General features: G+C 39.7%; 1 long non-coding RNA gene and 1 pseudogene across 2 annotated transcripts; both read left to right on the top strand.

The window, feature by feature from the left end:
• Positions 1-336: 336 nt before the first annotated feature.
• On the top strand, positions 337-3,561 carry LOC149020854 (receptor-like protein kinase FERONIA pseudogene; annotated as a pseudogene).
• A 2,642-nt stretch (positions 3,562-6,203) lies between these two features.
• Positions 6,204-12,322, top strand: LOC149020855 (uncharacterized). 2 transcript variants are annotated; one of them, XR_016172253.1, is made up of 4 exons: positions 6,204-6,356; positions 7,091-7,391; positions 7,656-8,192; positions 8,276-12,322. It is a non-coding gene; the product is annotated as an uncharacterized LOC149020855 (long non-coding RNA). The 2 variants fall into 2 exon arrangements; XR_016172254.1 differs by having other exon boundaries at positions 7,660-8,192.
• The last annotated feature ends 6,259 nt before the right edge of the window (positions 12,323-18,581 follow it).

An 18,581-nucleotide genomic window follows, 5' to 3' on the forward strand; every position in this document is an offset into this window, starting at 1 on the left:
AGACGACTAGGACACTCCAAGGGTCTTGCTAAAAAAGCAAAATAGATACGACATGGAAGATAAGAAAAGTATGAACGACAGAGATTTCATTTTTGTCCAACCTGCGCTGGGTTCTTCATTTATCAGTTTCTACGGCAGTGCTACGAAAGGTGCCTTTCCTTTCCATTTAGCTTTTGTGAGGAGGAGGAATAAGCACTAGTCCTAAAACAGTGACTTCCACTTTGTTTTTGGTTGAAAAGTAAGAATTCACAGAAAAATCTGGACTCATCCGAGAACCCGAGAAGCTGGTGCCATAAACACATCCATCAATCAGCTCACAAAAACTTGGAGTAGACTTGGGCTCGGTCAACCACTCCCAGCCCCCTTATATATCGTCTTCATGTTCATGTCTACCTGCTTCATTCATGCAAGCATTTTCTGATCCATCCATGGAGGCCACCAAACAGGGGAGGCAAAATCCTCATCTCCTCGCCTTGCTCTCCCTTGCTCACTTCTCTCTCTTTTCTTTCCTTTTCTCGTTCATGATCACAACTTCTTGCAACGCTGCTGATTCTAATTTATCTTCACCCTACCATCCAACTGAGGTGATCGCTCTGAGCTGCGGCTCCTCTGCAAAAACTTCAACCCCTTCTCTGTTTCTCACTTGGAACAGCGACACCACCTCTAAATTTGGTCCATTTCCTTCGTCGACAACCACCACAGCTACAGCCACCACCCAAGCTCCCTCTGTTCCCATGATACCGTACATGACTGCTCGCCTCTCAACCTCTCGGTTCAACTACACCTTCCCTGTCTCAAACGGCATGAAATTCATCCGACTCCACTTCTACCCAGCCTCATACTCCGGCGGCCATGACATAAGCAATTCATTCTTCTCCGTCACCGTCAACGACCGCTTCACTCTCCTCAGCAACTTCAGCGCCTCTCTCACGGCACTCTCCCTTCAGACTCCCAAGTTCGTAAAGGAATACTCAGTCAACGTAGAAGATCAAAAGCTGAGGCTTTCTTTCGCCCCTTCTCCTGAAAACCCCAATTCATTCGCTTTCATCAATGGAATTGAAATCGTTTCCATGCCCAAGACCATCTACATCAAAGGCTCGGAAGGCTCGGATTCCAACATTCCAATTGTTGGAGAAGAGAGTACTTCATCTCAAATCGATTACAACTCTGCCCTTGAAACAATTCACCGACTCAACGTGGGTGGAATCTCTATACCTGCCGAAGGCGATTCGGGCATGTTTCGCGAATGGGTCAGCGACGATCAATTTATTGTTGGATATCCCGGTGTTACACCGGCCATGCCAGATCTCAAAATTACATACAGTGAAGAAACTCCTGCCTATATTGCACCAGAGAATGTCTACTGCACAGCTCGAACTATGGGCCCTTATGATAACATGAACAAACTTTATAATCTAACCTGGTTGTTTAAAGTGGATTCCGGGTTCAGTTACCTTGTTAGGCTTCATTTTTGCGAAATCTTCAAACGGAACATAACGGAAGGAGACACAGTGTTCCACATCTTCATCAACAGTAAAACTGTGTCGTCTGAAGCGAATATCTTCCTCTGGAGTGACGGAATTGGGTTTCCGATTTATAGAGATTATTTTGTGCTGGATTTTGAAGGAGGTGATCTCTCAGTTGCTTTACATCCTAATCCAGACGAAGAAACTACGCATTCAGATGCAATCTTAAACGGTCTCGAGTTATTCAAGCTGAGCTCCGGCGGAAACCTAGCTGGTCCCAATCCAGAACCAACGTTACAAGAACAAGTTCCCTCTTCTCCGGCTGAACTATCGAAGAATACAAACCCTGGACGTTTTCCGGTGGCACTCGTCGGAAGTTTGGTGGCGTCTGTGGTTGTGTTCTCTCTTCTTCTATGCACGTTCATTTGGTGGCACCGCCAGCAACGGAGGAGGAAGGTGAAGGATTCCAGTGAAAAAACTTCGTCGTTGTCGAGATGGTGGGTTTCGAAACCAGACACCCACAAAAACACTGGGTCCTCTTTACCGTCGGATCTGTGTCGTCACTTCTCGCTCGCCGAGATCAGAGCCGCCACGAACGACTTCGATTCGAACTTGCTTATCGGCATGGGAGGATTCGGCCACGTGTACAAGGGCTACGTGGGAAGCGAGTTAAACCCTGTGGCTGTGAAACGAGCGAAACTGAGTTCGCAACAGGGGAGCCGTGAGTTTCAGAACGAGATCGAGATGCTTTCCAAACTCCGTCATGTTCACCTGGCGTCGCTGATTGGGTACTGCGACGAGCAGGGAGAGATGGTACTTGTGTACGATTACATGGCCCAGGGTACCTTACGCGATCATCTCTACAAATCCAACAAGCCTCCTTTGTCTTGGAAGCAGAGGCTGAACATCTGCATCGGCGCAGCTCGTGGTTTATACTACCTTCATACGGGTGCCAAGCACACGATCATCCACCGTGATGTGAAAACCACGAACATACTATTGGATGACAAATGGGTGGCTAAGGTTTCGGATTTTGGATTGTCCAAGGTTGGACCCACAGGTGTGTTGGACAGCCACAGCCAAAGCCACAGCCACGTGAGCACCGTGGTGAAGGGTACTTTGGGGTACCTAGACCCAGAGTATTTCCTACGCCAGCAGCTGACGACGAAGTCAGATGTGTACTCTTTTGGGGTGGTGTTGTTTGAAGTGCTGTGTGCGAGGCCAGCTTTGTTGGATAAGAAGTCATCATCGGGGAGGGAAAGGGAAGAAGTGAGCTTGGCTGAGTGGGCCCTACTGTGTCAACGGAGGAAAATGCTTCATCAGATCATCGATCCCCATCTGAAGGGCACGATTGCGGCGCAGTCTTTAGAGAGGTTTGCGGAGATCGCTGAGAATTGCTTGGCTGAAGAGGGGAACGAAAGGCCGTCGATGGGTGATGTGGTGTGGAGCCTAGAGTTTGCACTACAGTTGCAAGAGACGGCGGAGAGGAATGCGATGCAGTGTCTTGGTAATCTCAATCTCAATCTCTCTCTCGGCGAGACTGATGACGATCAGATACCTCTAACGGAGTCGTTCGTCGCCGGCATACGAAACGACTTGCCCAGCAGCTCAGCTACTGACCAAGACTCTTCGCTGTCAGGACCTTCAAGCAGTGGACAAGGGAACAGTAGCGAGGATGCCAGCAGTAGGTCCATGTCGAAGAATGTCTTCTCTGAACTCATGAACCCTAATGGACGATAAGATGATGATGATGATAGTTTTCGAAAGCTCTTCATCTATATGATCGATTGATCGTAAGTTTCCCTCAAAGCCTGTAGAGGATCCTTCGGATTCCAAGTTCTAACTACAAAAAGAGAAAGAAAATAAGATTGATCGACGGAGAGGGGTGGGTTGGGTTGTCCACTCGTTTGGATCTGATGCCCTATCATGAGCATTTCATGCCGTAGATTGACCGTTCCTGTGGGGGGTCAATTCTGAAGTGATATTAACTTCAGAACACTTTCTGACCATATATTTGCATTCCAATTAAATTATTTCATACAAATATGTCATGACCATCGTAGAGTTGGCCAATCAGTAATAGTCGACTGGATTCACATCCTCGAACATTTCCACAATTCCCGACCTTTTAAGATTGTGTCGTCAGCGTCCAGGGTTATCTAATTTAAAATAAATTTGAATTTTATTTAAACCCACTCATAAATTTGAATTTTATTTAAACTCTAATTTGTTGGGTAACCTTTGGATTACTTAAATGCCACAGGCACAACCAGAGGGAATTGTATGGGGGGGGGGGGGGCCCCTTTGGCCGGGGTTAACACTGTGATAGTTCCACCTCTTAATATAAATTTACTAATTAAAAAGAAAATTCTATTTTATATTACAATTATATGTAAAAACTACATAGTGAAGATGTAAACAAGATAGACAAAAGCTTCCTCGGGCAAATTTCAATAAAATACGGTTAAATGATTTCATAATTTGTAGAACATCCTTTGTGTCTTACGTCTTTACAATATTGCTCTTAATCCTTTTGAACGGTTAGAAAAAATTCAAACCCACCTAAAAAATAAAAACGAAAGTAGATGAGTTTCGAGTGAATGAGAACTCTGAGATAGAACCAAAAAAATTGAATTTGATTAATTTAACTTATAAGGGATTTGAAACGATTAGAAAATTACAAAAATGAAACTACCCAATTTGAATTACAAAGAGTCATTAATCAAGTCCAACAACTAGTTTTCTAACAAGCCTTGCAAGGAGGTCTAGAAACTCTAAATAGTTGTTCGAACAATGAATTACATTTACGCTCCATCAGGCCAATATTGGCAGCAATTAATTTTTTTGGTGACTTTCAAATGTTGCCCTTTGAGAAATAAAATGTTAAATTTGATATTATTGTATAATTTCTAAATTATACTAAATAAAATTGAATATAATTATAATTTCTTTTAGTACACATGCTGTAAAAATATATTTGTCTTTGCTTCTAATCAATTCACATGCTAATGGTAAAGGGAGTGATTGCTGGTTTGGGATACTTGTAAGACATCTTGCTTTTTCCTATCTATTTTGGGATGTTTTTCAAAAATTTCTGCAAAAGAAAAAAATATTGATATGGAAGGTTTCATACCTAACCAGGTAGGGCCCGAACGGGTTTTTCTAGCACTCATCTCTTCGATTGTCGGGTTATACCTGGATGGGGCTTCACATGTTATCGGGATATGATCGACTAAGTTGACCAAAGCACAATGAATGCTCAACTCATATGGTAACTTTTCTCCGTTAAGAAAGTCAACTCCATCGACGATTGCACGGGGTGAATGACAGAAAGGCGTGATCTCAGGAGATGTGAAAACCCCCGTCGGATAGACTTACCAAATGCATATAAGGTAAGTTAATCATTATAAAATGGAAGACACACCTTCCTGGTAAGCATCCAATACACTCTGAGTATAATCTTGTGTAGCTTTTGCACGAGACCTCAATCTATTCGTCATCTGACTTTGCCATTCAGAGGCGGCTACCCGGCATACAAGCCGGCCCGCATCTAATCTTTCTTGCATGGCTCATCGTCCCGGATACAAGATGAGGCTCAGTCGGATTCAGAAGTATAATTGATATGCATCAAATATCCTGCCCATCTTGAGATTGACTACGTTTTGAAGTTCCGAATATCCGAGTACAAATAGCCAATTTATGTGCTGGCCCAATACAGGTTATTTCGTATACATAAGTGTTCAAACTGATATTTACGTCACTCAGTGCTTCTCGGACAGTTTCTAGCAGCCCTGATCTCGATTTCCTGGCGTCTCTCCTGAAATTTCTGCCTTCATTACTGGGTTCATCTATGTCAAGGACGAACTCCTCAGTTTCATTAAAAACAGCCTGCATGCAACAATGAGTTTTAACCGTTTCATTACTAAGCTATTTAATCAACATATGTGTATTATTATTAGATACTCGGATAGTTTATGCTTCTCTTTTCTCATACCAACAGAGAAAGATATGGATATTGCTACAATAATTCAAAGAAATCTCAACATGATTCTAACCGCTCAGATGCATGCATCATAAAAAACTGAGGCTAATATGAATAACCTCACTTGATCATGTTATTTTAAACAACTAAAGATTCAAATCCTCTCACTATAATAAATGCAATCACATTGAAACCCACAAAATTGAGTGTTTAGCAAACAACAATGGAAGACCCTAGAATGGGGGAGCAAGGAAATATCGAAGGAGAGAAGGCCCGTAATAAATAATAAAAAAAAAAAAAAAAAGAAGAAGAAAAATATCATAACAGAGGAAATCATTTGATGTCATGCTGCAGAATATCATGTTTTTATCAAGTGACAGACTTCCCATACCTTTGGTCTTTTGTGAAACATGCACTGTTTGCCTCCGCCCCCCCCCCCCCCCCCTTTTTCCCGATCCGTGTGCTCCAAGAATTTGACCGAATTCCTTGTACCGGTCCTGTACCGAATATCCTTGGTTTTATTGTAATTTCCATTCTTCAGTTTAGTTTGCCCTAGGTGCGTGCGATTCTCATTTTTTTTTTTTTTTTATTATTATTATTATTTTTTTTTGGTAGGAGCGATTCTCATTTCTTCTCATTCTGTCTGTGGCATTCTCAAATCTCATTCACTCTTCGTCTCGTCTTCCCCTGAGCCTCTTCAGTCTTCAGATTCTTCGGCGTCTTCGCCTCTAACTTCACTCATCTCTCTGCTCATCTCTCAATCTCTGATTTTCTCAATCTCTCATCGAGTCATCATCTTCGTTCATCCTGCGGAGCAGAAATCGTGAGCCTGAAGAGCAGAGGAGTTTTGATTTCTTGAGCCTGAACCTGAACCTGCACTGAAGTCGTGAGCCTGAACCGTACCGTAGGTCAGTATGATTTCTTCTTTGCTGCTTTTTTTTTCCTTTCCTCTTTGGCTGTTGTCTCTTAGTCTCTTTATTCTCCCCCCATCCCTTCTAAATTGGTTTTCATCTTGTAAATCTGGCGTTGTATCTGTAGTAGAACCGTTTATCAGTTGGCATGGTAGTTCTGCTTTAAAATTGATCTCATCGGTGAAGTCAGCTGATTTAATGTATTTGTTTTGATAAGCACAGTTGGTCGGTTCTCTCTGTTTTGTACAAATTTTGTCTCTGAACTGATTGCAAAGGGCTGACTTGTGGTTTTATATACAGTTTGGTTTTCTAACAATTGATAAAGTTCGACTGATGAATTATGCATCATTATTAGCTTCTAATGCTTAAATTGTGTCAGATTTGGGTGGAATATCCTCTGTTTCTGTCTTCTTGAGCAAAGCGTCTATGTGCTAGTGCTGCTTAATTGCGTATGAGTGTTTAGGCAGTTAAGAGATTGGGAATTGATTTAATTGGAACCAAAGGACCCCTCCCTCTTTCTTGGGCCATTTTGCTATTAGATTTCTTCCTTTAATAGTTATGAGGAAAATAAGTTTTTAAATTTACTTGCTTTATAACATTTAGATATGCAATTCAAAGGTGGAGACCGCAACAGTACTTAGTATAAGAACGACCTCAGATGCTGATATATGCCCATGTTGGCATGCTGTAGCTGGCTTTATAACATAAAATGTTTCTTTTGGTTTTTCTAGGTAATATAGAAGAATACTGAGGAAGGCAAGATGCTGTCTGATTGGTTTCTTTTGGTTGTGGCTTTGAAAGTGTTATGTAGACTGTAGTAAATTGAGGGTTCAGCTCTGTTTCCTTCATCGATGTTGATCTTATTTTGTAATTGTTTGGGTAATGAACATATTTAGTTTACCTGAAGCTTCACAGCCCAAAAGCTCATCAGCAATTCCAAGGGTTAGCAGACTAAGCAGGGCCTCAAAGATCGACTGACCTCAAAGACTTCTCCCCTGCAAAAGCCTCGAGTTTCAGTTGACCGTTCCTAAGGTAAGTGAAAGAAAGGACACACTGAATCATGTGCTTTAAATGATAAGTGAAATAGTGATTAGTATTTTCAATTAGACTTCTAATTTCAAACGGATTAATTGGCTAACATATGTTTTCCTAGCATGCTTCCATGGCGGTTTGATTTATTGCTATTCTATTCTTCGTGAAAAATCTTTATTTCAATGACAATATAACTATGATTCTAGAGTTGAATCTTGATCATCCATACAATTTAGATTATTTGTTTAATGTAATCTGTCACAGGTAGTTGCTGGGCTTTTTCAACTATAGTTGCTGCTGAGGGCATCAACCAAATCAAAACGTGAAAATGGTGATTTCACATACCAGAAGTTCAAAGATCTCCCCACTTCCATTGATTGGAGGACCAAAGGTGCTGTCACCCTTGTTAAGAACCAAGGCCAATGTGGTAAGAACTCAATTAAAATGATTCTCCTTAAACCCATCAACCTCACTGATTTAGAATGCAACTAATGGATTTCAGGGTTTGATCATCACTTGAACATCCATAAAATTTAGATTATTTGTTTAATGTTATCTATCACAGGTAGTTGTTGGGCTTTTTCAATTGTAGTTGCTGCTGAGTGCATCAACCAAATCAAAACCCAGAACCTGATATCCTTGTCTGAGCAGCAGCTGGTGGATTGTGATGTGGGAGAGAACCAAGGTTGTAATGGAGGACTAATGGAATATGCATTTGAGTACATCAAGAGGAATGGAGGAATCACTACAGAGCATATTTATCCCTACACAGCCCAACAAGGAGCTTGTCATGTATCAAAGGTAACTGATTTTTCTTTTTTTAATTAGAACATTGATCTTTATCTCTGTAGAAGAATTGAGCTTAAATGGTCATGGATTTGTAGCAAAATGATCCAATGGTTACAATTGATGGACATATAAATGTACCTTCAAACAACGAGGATGCCTTGATGCAAGTAGTCGCAAATGAACCTATATATGTTGCAATTGAAGCAAAGTGGTAGTCCATTCCAGTTCTACTCAGAGGTAAGCAACTAATTAAAGAAAAGAGGTAGAAATGAATAAGAATAATTTTTTGAATTTAGTTCGATCAAATGAAATACAATTCATAGTGTTCACTGGAACTTGCGAAACAGAGCTAGACCATGGAGTTCCAGTTGTGGGTTATGGAATGAATACTGATGGTACCAAATACTGGATTGTGAAGAACTCATGGTACCAAATATGATACATATCAATACGTCTCTCTATTGGATTGCATTAATTAGTACGATACAATACTCGATCCGTCAGGTGATTTTAACAGATGTATCATCTCATATATAAGACGATACATCTGTTAAAATCACCTGATTGATATGATATCACCTAACTGTATTTGATATCGAGTATTGTATCGTACTAATTAATGCAATCCTATAGAGAGAGGTATTGATACATATCATATTTGGTACCATGAGTTCTTCACAATCCAGTATTTGGTACCATCAGTAGTCATTCCATACCCCACAACTGCAATTCCATGGTCTAGCTTTGTTTCGCAAGTTCCAATGACCACTATGAATTGTATTTCATTTGATCGAACTAGATTCAAAAAATTATTCTTATTCATTTCTACCTTTTTTCTTTAATTAGTTGCTTACCTCTGAGTAGAACTTGAATGGACTACCACTTGCTTCAATTGCAACAGATATAGGTTCATTTGCGACTGCTTGCATCAAGGCATCTTCGTTGTTTGAAGGTACATTTATATGTCCATCAATTGTAACCATTGGATCATTTTGCTACAAATCCATGACCATTTAAGCTCAATTCTTCTACAGAGATAAAGAATCAATGTTCTATTTAAAAAAAGAAAATCAGTTACCTTTGATACATGACAGGCTCCTTGTTGGGCTGTGTAGGGATAACTATGCTCTGTAGTGATCCCTCCATTCCTCGTGATGTACTCAAATGCATATTCCATCAGTCCTCCATTACAACCTTGGTTCTCTCCCACATCACAATCCACCAGCTGCTGCTCAGACAATGATATCAGATTTTGGGTTTTGATTTGGTTGATGCTCTCAGCAACAACTACAGTTGAAAAAGTTCAGCAACAACCTGTGATAGATAACATTAAACAAATAATCTAAATTGTGTGGATGATCAAACCATGAAATCAATTAGTTGCATTCTAGATCAGTGAGGTTGATGGGTTTAAGGAGAATCATTTTAATTGAGTTCTTACCACCATTGGTTCTTAACAGGGGTGACAACATCTTTGGTCCTCCAATCAATGGAAGTGGGGAGATCTTTGAACTTTTGGTATGTGAAATCACAATTTTCACTTGAAGCTCCACGCAGCATGCTATGATGCTTCACTTTGGATCCTGCATAGGTACTTCTGAACTCTTGATTGGTCATATTTGCGAACTTCTTGAGATTCAACTTGAAAAGTTTATCCTTCTTGTTGAACTCATTGATGAACTTGACATTCTCTTTGAACACATTGAAACGCTTTCTCTTTTCTGATAGATCTTGAGTCACTGTATGATGACTCATCCATTTCTCGTACAGATCCCAGAGACTATCTTCTGTCTCCAGATCCTTTTCATGGAAAACTAATTGGCTCTGGGCTAAACCTAGAAAAGCAAACCACAACGCAACAATAACAAAAACCTTCTTCTCCATTGCAGTTGATCTTAAGCTAACTTTGATGTGATTATTGATGAAGTTAGCCTCATGAAGGTTAGTTTATATAGAAAAAGCCCAATGTGAAAACCTCAATGAGGGATAAACAGAATCAACGTGCGAAACGAGCAATAAAAATTCAATCGATAGAACCAAGTGAGTAATCTTTAAATTATATGTAAATGGGATGTAAAGGGCGTTACAATTTATAGTAATGGACTAAAGTACATGATCTACTTTCTAGAATGGAAGTAATTGATCCTTTACATCTGTAGAAAAGCACTGCACTGTTGGTTTAGAAGATTTTGCAGGAATGGACCTTATAACAAGGCTTGCGTCAAGAGAACAACTTTATCAGAAGCAAGAACTAACTTGCAACTTGATTCCTATTTCTAATTCTTGCACCAACATTCACCCAAATGTACACTCCCAAATATGAACATGAACATAACTAAACTAAGAAATGAATAGCTGAAACTGTCTTGTGACTCCCGAAGACTTCGTAAACATTGGCAATACCAATAACTAAACTAAGTTTCATATTCATTTAATCATCTTATCATTTAGAATACAGAATTACACAAACCTCATCTTAAAACTTAATTCATTGAGCTCAGGGAGCCGATATACTGATAAGTGGAATACTGGTGCATCCACTTCTAGTTTCACTCCCCCCCTCTTTTTTTCTTGCTCTTTGACATCCCTAAGGGAGTTGGAAGGAGCACCATTATGATTTGTAAATCTAAGGTGCTGAAATATTTAAGAAAAAGAAGTGAAACAAAAAACATTTGTATGGTAAAAAATGTTATGAACCAAAATTCATGGCCTAACTCGAAAAGAATGGGCTCCAATATCACTGCTATGGTATGTTAATTCCCCATTTCAACATAAAGGAGTGAAACAGCAGCGTCACATTTTTTGAACCTGGCGCCACAGTGAATGTCTGAATGGTGAGCTGAGAATTTCCAGAACCATTCCTGGGAGCTGACTTCTATGGTTTACAAACAAAGAACAATAGATCTAAGGCAACTTAATAGCTTCAATCCAATTCAACTTTTGCACACGAACGCTCTGAAAACAGGAAGAAAAAAAATAGCATTCTCACCATCACATGCAGAGTCTAAATTTAATAAATAAAGAACAAAGAAAAGATTAGCATCTAGGAAATTCATCACCTATATGAAGACCTTAGATATTGGATACAGTTTACTAATGCATAGTGTGACATATATCATGTGGAAGGCTCTTAGGAACCATCATCTGACATAGGACAATCATGTGCATACATTAAGAATTGGAAAATAAATATGCGAAATTCTCTAGAAAAGAAATCCACAGATATAAATAGTTACAATCCAACCAGTAATTGTTTGTACTAACTCAAGTGGGACCCATTAGGTTTCCTTATTTTACCAAAATTTCATGGCTTTAGCTAATTTACATTACACATAACACAATATCTTTCCAAAAATTCACCCCCTTCGGTAATCAAGACATGGATGCCTAAGAAGTTGCTATAGAGAGAGGAGTCGAACATTTAAATTGGTTTACTCATCACAAAGACCAAAAATGTATAATATTTCATGATGTTCTTACTTTCAGCAACAACAAATGCATATATGCACATAAGCACACAAGTAGCTGCACATTGAAAATACAAAGGACATGTAGAATAATATTCTTCAAGAAAACTGGGGAAATTAATAGAAGATAAAAATGTTCAATTATTTCATATGTTGATGATGAAAGATATAGAGTTGTAGGGCACTCTCAGCTTTTGAGCAACTACATTCAAATACCTACTCATTATTTGGTAAGTAGACCGAAAAAATGAAAAAATGCTACGGGTGCATAAGTTGACCAAGCAGCGTGACTTGTTATGCCAGGTGACAGAATGCCTTGTCACCTATGCAATGTGTTGAGAATAATTGGGGAGCGAATTTCTTATTTTAATAGAAGATAAAATGTTCAATTATTTCATATGTTTGACGCTGAAATGTATGGAGTTGTGGGGCACTCTTAAGTCTTAACTAGTGGGCAACTATTTTGATACATAGAATGATATACTTCAATTGATAAGCAACATAGTTGTCATACAGCCAAGGAAACCAGAAGCTCAAGTATCCAAAGCTGCTGTGAAATGGCCTGCCCCAGCAGCTGTATCCAATCATCTGGAGAACAATCCGAAACCATCTCTCAAGTATTTGAATCATATAGATCAAGGAGAGAGACTAACAAATTGGCAGTACGAGAACAGATTCAACTGACACATTACCACGGAGCGTCAGGGGGGGGGGGGGGGGGGGGGGGGGGGGGGGGGGGGGGGGGGGGGGGGGGGGGGGGGGGGGGGGGGGGGGGGGGGGGGGGCCGGGGGCCCCCGCGCCCCCGCCGGAATTGGGTATTATGAAACATTACCACGGAGGGTAAAATGGGTATTCCGGATATTATACCAATGACATCATCACTAAACTCCATAACTGAAAACAGTAGGGAGGTACATTTTGATTAATTTTATTTTTCCAGCAGTAGGGGGGGTATATGTGATTTGCTCACTTTTTATATGTTCCTCAATATTCACTAATTGTGCTGCTACAAGAGTCAGATTTATTTTTGGCTACTTTCACAGAATCATTCAACATTACAGGAAAGCATATAAGCATGCATCAGACAATATACTTAGGGGAAAAAAGTGGCTCCCCTGCATGAGGCTCCTGTCACTGTGAAGTCTAGGGAGGATAACAACCTATGCAGCCTTATCCTCGCTTCGCTGAGAGGGGTTTTTCCAACTCAAAACGGTTAAAGACTCTACCTCCCACGGGGAGGTCTTGGGTTCGCGCCCATTCGGCGGCATTAATTTGAGGATGTAATCGTGGTGCGTGCAAGCTGGCCCGGATGAACCTCATAAAAAAGATATATAAAAAATAAAGAAAGTTAAATTTAGCCAAAAAAAACCAATGATTACTAGGCTGTAAAGAAGCAACCTTACCATTGCACCACCCTCATCAGAAAATATATGTAATAAAAAAAAATTACATTTTCTTAAATATTGAAACAAAGATTTTTCATAAATTATATAATTTACACATTCATATGGTAGAACATTAATACTAAACAATTATGGGCCTGGTACTCCTAGTATGTGATATATTTTTTACTTATTCAGTAACACCAGCATTTCTCTAAATTATTAAGAATATGGTTGTCCAATCAACACAAATCAATAATTGGCATGTTTTCTAAAGCCTACAGGATGATTTTCAAATAATAGGACAACTAAATCTAACCCAATATAAGAGATCAGAAATAGTTAGCATTAAAAATTAATAATATAATAAAATAAAATAAAAGTGAAAGCTTGGAATGTACATTATACACATGATTAACTACTTTTCAAACTTCTCAATTGGCAATAAAAAACTAAAATTGAAAGCTTAAAATGCACATCAAACAAATAATTAACTCTTTTCAAAGTGTTGTTCAAAGTGCTGTGTGCGAGGCCAGCTTTGTTGGATAAGTCATCATCGGGGACTAGGAGGGAAGAAGTGAGCTTGGCTGAGTGGGCCCCACTATGTCAACGGAGGAAGATGCTTCATCAGATCATCGATCCCCATCTAAAGGGCACGATTGAGGCAGAGTCTTTAGAGAGGTTTGCGGAGATAGCTAAGAATTGCTTGGCCGAAGAGGTGAACGAACGGCCGTCGATGGGTGATGTTTGTGTGGCGCCTTGAGTTTGCACTACAGTTGCAGGAGACGGCGGAGAGGAATACGATGCAGTGTTCTGGTAATCTCAATCTCTCCCTCGGCGACATTGATGACCATGACATATCTTTAACAGAATCGTTCGTCGCCGGCATACGAAACGACTTGCCCAGCAACTCGGCTACTGACCAGGACTCTTCGTTGTCAGGACCTTCAAGCAGTACTGGACAAGGGAACAGCAGCGAGGATACCAGTAGGTCCATGTCGAAGAATGTCTTCTCTGAACTCATGAATCCTAATGGACGGTAAGATGATGATGATAGTTTTTGAAAGCTCTTCATCTATATGATCAATTGTGCGTAAGTTACTCACTCCAAGGCCTGTAGAGGATCCTTCGGGTTCCAAGTTCCAACTCCAAAAAGAGAAAGAGAATAAGACTGATCGATGGAGAAGGGTGGGTTGGGTTGTCCACTCGTTTCTGATGTCCTATCAAGAGCGTTTCATGCTGTAGCTTGACCAACTCATTTTTCAAAATCCAAATGTTACAACATAAAAAGACCACAAGGGTAAAAGTTGAGTCTTCTTCCAGCTTCGAGTTGAACTTCAACTATTTACAAAACTCCAAAAGATGTAGTAACTTCGGTTGGATTTTCTTCTTGGAAGTAAGAGAGAGGTTACTGCCAAACCATATAACCTCTGCATAAGGGCAAGAGAGAAGGATATGGTCCATTGATTTACACAGATAGCCACATTTTGGGATCAATGAGAATTTGTCTCCTCATAAGATTTTCTCCAGTAGCATGACCCTGGGCTAAGGCTTTCCATAAAAAAGTCTTCAATTTTGGGAGGCACTTGCAATTCCAAATCTCAAGCTTTATAAGCTCCCATTCGTGGACTCTTGAGGATGAGGCTGCTCTTGATGACCTATAGTCTCTCTCATTCAATAATAGGTGATATGCCAATTTAATTGAGAAGCACCCGCTCTTGTCCTCTTGAGGGTTGATGCTAAGTTTAATCTTGAGGATGGCAGAAATATCACTTTGTATGAACAATTGATTCAAAAGAGGTAGGTTTCAAATCCGATTATCAACATCAATTAACTCATAAACAAGCTGGATGTCATAAGATTCGGGTTTAGAGGTCCAAACCTTGAATTTTGGAGCCGAAAGTATCCAGTTACCTTGTCATATGTTGATGCTTTTACCATTGCCTACTTGCCACAACATTCCTTTTTAATGACCTCTTTACCCTTCAGGATGCTTCTCCAACCCCAAGATGACAAACTTCCCACTCGAGCTTCCATGAAAGAGCACTTTGAGAAGTAAACAACTTTCATAATCCTTCCCTATAAAGAATTCGGGTTCTCAAAGAGTCCAGGCCACTTTTGCAAGGAGGACTAGATTATATAGGTTAGGATCCTGGATGCCCAATCCCTCTTTTACCTTTGAGCGGCATAGACGAGTCCATGAAATCCAATGAAGTTTCCTTTCTTGATCCTTTTGGCCCCAATAAAAGTTTGATATTGCTTTCCTAACAGTGTTGCAAGTGTCAACTAGTAAGAGAAAGTGAGATGCTGCATAAGTTGACATAGAGTAGGCTACTGAGTTAACAAGTACCTCTCTCTCCCCTTGAGATAGCAACTTATGTTTCCAACCTTACGTTTTCTTTGAGACCCTCTCACCTACTTCCTTGAAAGCTCCTTTTTTGAGACTCCAAACTCCGTAGGAAGTCCTAAGTATTTTGAAGGGCCATCCCCATATTTCACTTTCAACAGTCTGGAGAACCACCTCTTGACCCTAGAGGGGGTATTGGGACTAAAGGTAATGCACAACTTGTTGAGGTTGATTTCTTTACCACTAGCATCACAGTATAATTGGAGGCAATCTCGCAGATTCAGTACTTCTCCCAGTTTGACTTGCAAGAATAAGAGACAGTCATCAACGAATAGAAAGTGAGAAATTGAGGGAGCTCTTCTCTTGATGCTAATACCACAAATCGACACTCTCCAAGGGAGGGAGAGGGTCTCCTTGCCAAATACCCCTAGATGGACAAAAGGAATCTTTTCAATCCCATTAACCAATAGTGAGTAAGAGATAAATGTAATACATTCCATTGCCAAGTCAACTCATCTTTCACAAAATCCTAGTTGATTCAATGTTGCAGCAATAAATTGCCACTCAAAGCGATCATAGGTCTTTTTCATATCTAGATTCAATCCAAGAAATTTTTTCTTTCCTTTTTTCCTGATGCTTAATAGAATGAAAGAGTTCACGTGCAACAAACACATTATCAAAAATCAGACGGTCTAGTACAAAAGCAGATTGAGAGTGAGATATCATACCTTCAAGGGAATTGCTGAGTCTTCTTGCAAAGATTTTGGATAATACCTTGACTGTCACACCACATAAGCTAATAGGTCTGAAATGTTTAGCTTTCTTAGGGATTTTCACCTTCGGAATCAGAAAATAAATGTCTTGTTCAAGTCCTTAGGTAAGTACCCCATTAGAGAAAAATTCAGTTACAACATTGCATAACTCCAACTGGCCCAATATTTGAAAAAGAGGGGGGGAGGGCCCACCGGCCGGAGCTTGGGGCCAACTCAACTGGGCGGAACGTCACTCCAACTTGGTAATATCTCAATATTTTTGAAAAAAGAGGGGAGGCAACCCATTTGGCCTTGGAGCTTTAAGAGGGCCAATCTCAGCTAGGGCATGGATAATTTCGTTCCATTGATTACAATCACGCATCTGAAATTTGTGGATGGACAATAGATAAGGCCTTATCGAGAGCATGTTGTTGGACCCCTTGTGAAGTCAAACTTTTAGCAAAGTGTTTCAACAGAACTTCACAAACTCCTTCAGAATTTGTCCAAACATCATCTTGATTCTTTAGGGAGTAATTGTGAGCAACTAGATGTGAGTTTTTTTGTACATATAAATAATTCGAAAGAATTAATACTCTTAAAGAGCTCGCCATTTCTAAGTACCCCTTTTTAAAACGGAGATAGGGTTTAGGAAACCGAAGATATAATATAATATAATAATATTATTATATTAAAAATATGTATTTTCATTTATTACAAATCTTTTAGTGGACAAATTGTCCAATTTATACTTTGAAAACTTCAACATCAATATAAAAAAATATTAGTAAGACACCCCCGTCTTCAGTTTCTATAGCTTAGTGAGGAGAAATTCTCAAATTTGTCCAAGGCCCCGGGGGCGGCGGTCCCTTCGTGTAGAAGGGACAAGGTCATTGTTCTTCATAGGTAAGGAATTGATTCTTCTCTTTGGGAGAGATGGATTAATACAATTCAATTGATCAATTCATTATTATGAGAATCTCAATTGGGTGTATGATTTGAGCCTGTATATAAATCCATTCCCTTTCTTGCATATGGTGTGCAATTCATACATAATTCACGCTTGCATTCTTACTTACTTCTTTGCAAGGTTTTTTTCTTTAAGCATATTTTGGTGTTGTGGCATATAACTTTCGACTCTTTGGAGGTACTAGAAGAACTCTCTTAGGCCCAAAGTGTGACCAGCTCAATGGCAAAGCCACATATGGGCTGGGGGCCATGGCCTCCCCTTTTTGAAAAGATTTTGATTAAAATTTTTTCTTTCTTACTCTACATGTGAAATACCACTATTTGCCCTTTGCCAATATTAAAAATAAAATTTTAAAATAAAGATGATGGGTATAGATGTCATTCTTAATCATTATCCAGCGGTTACCATTAAATCCCTACTTTTAAATAACAAAAAATTAAATCTTAATTTTTTTAATTAATTATTTAATTTATTATTATTATTATTATTATTTTTGTGCAAAATAATAATGGTAGCTTATAAATCTTAAGCAGAGATGGGATCCTCCATAAATATGCTCTCGGAGCACTTAGAGTGGTTAGCTTTTCTCTATTCTTTTGAACAGGGGCAGGTTGAAACTGCGTTTTTTGACATCGTAAATCATCTTTTTATAATCATGAGGTATTCATGAAAGGAAGAAGTAAGGAGACTCAGTTGGTATGAAAACGTATTTTGAATCTAAAAATAGCTAGCTCAGCATCAAACACGGTTGGTCTTGGATTCCGCAGAAGAAAAAAACAAAGAGGAAATTCACGATTCACTTTTACATAAAAAAAGCTTGCAGCCACCCTGAATCAATCAATCAATCAATGAAGCAAACATGGATGCCCAGCAGAAGAGGGTATTCGTTGGTTGTCCAAAGTGCAGGACGGACCCATCTGGTCATGTGCAATTTTGGCATGGCTAATGCCTATTGGGATCGTACGTACGCACTGCCAGGCTGTTGAGTTAACATTTTCTCTATTGAGATTGATGATGATGATGATGAAGATTCATGTAGAGAAACAAAGAAAGAAAGAAAGGAAGGGCCTCTCATTTCTTATCCACTCTTTCTTCCAGTGCCTTTTTGGATTTCAATCTATATAATATGGGTGGGTGGGTGAGGTGCAAAGGGTGGGTAATCGATCTAATTAAGTAGTGCAGATCTAGCTAGTAGACTTTTTAACTGTATCGGGTGGTGTCGGGAGAGAAATTAATGGAGTGGAAGTGGAAGAAGAAGAAGAAGAGTAGTGTTTTCAAGATAGTGGTGGTTCTGGTGGTGCTACTCCAACTCCAATGTGAAGCTGGTCATGGTAGCAGCAGTTACTCAACTCCAACTCCAACTCCAACTCCAACTCCAACTCCTGCCTACGACGGCAGCACCACCATTGCCGCTAATTTAAATGTCGACGCCGAATTCTTGATGGACCCACCACCAATTGCTATTGGGGCGTTGAACCCAGACAAA

Source organism: Hakea prostrata, chromosome 3 (assembly GCF_041222555.1).
Source record: "Hakea prostrata isolate BN-2017 chromosome 3, UWA_Hpros_2, whole genome shotgun sequence".
NCBI lineage: Eukaryota > Viridiplantae > Streptophyta > Magnoliopsida > Proteales > Proteaceae > Hakea > Hakea prostrata.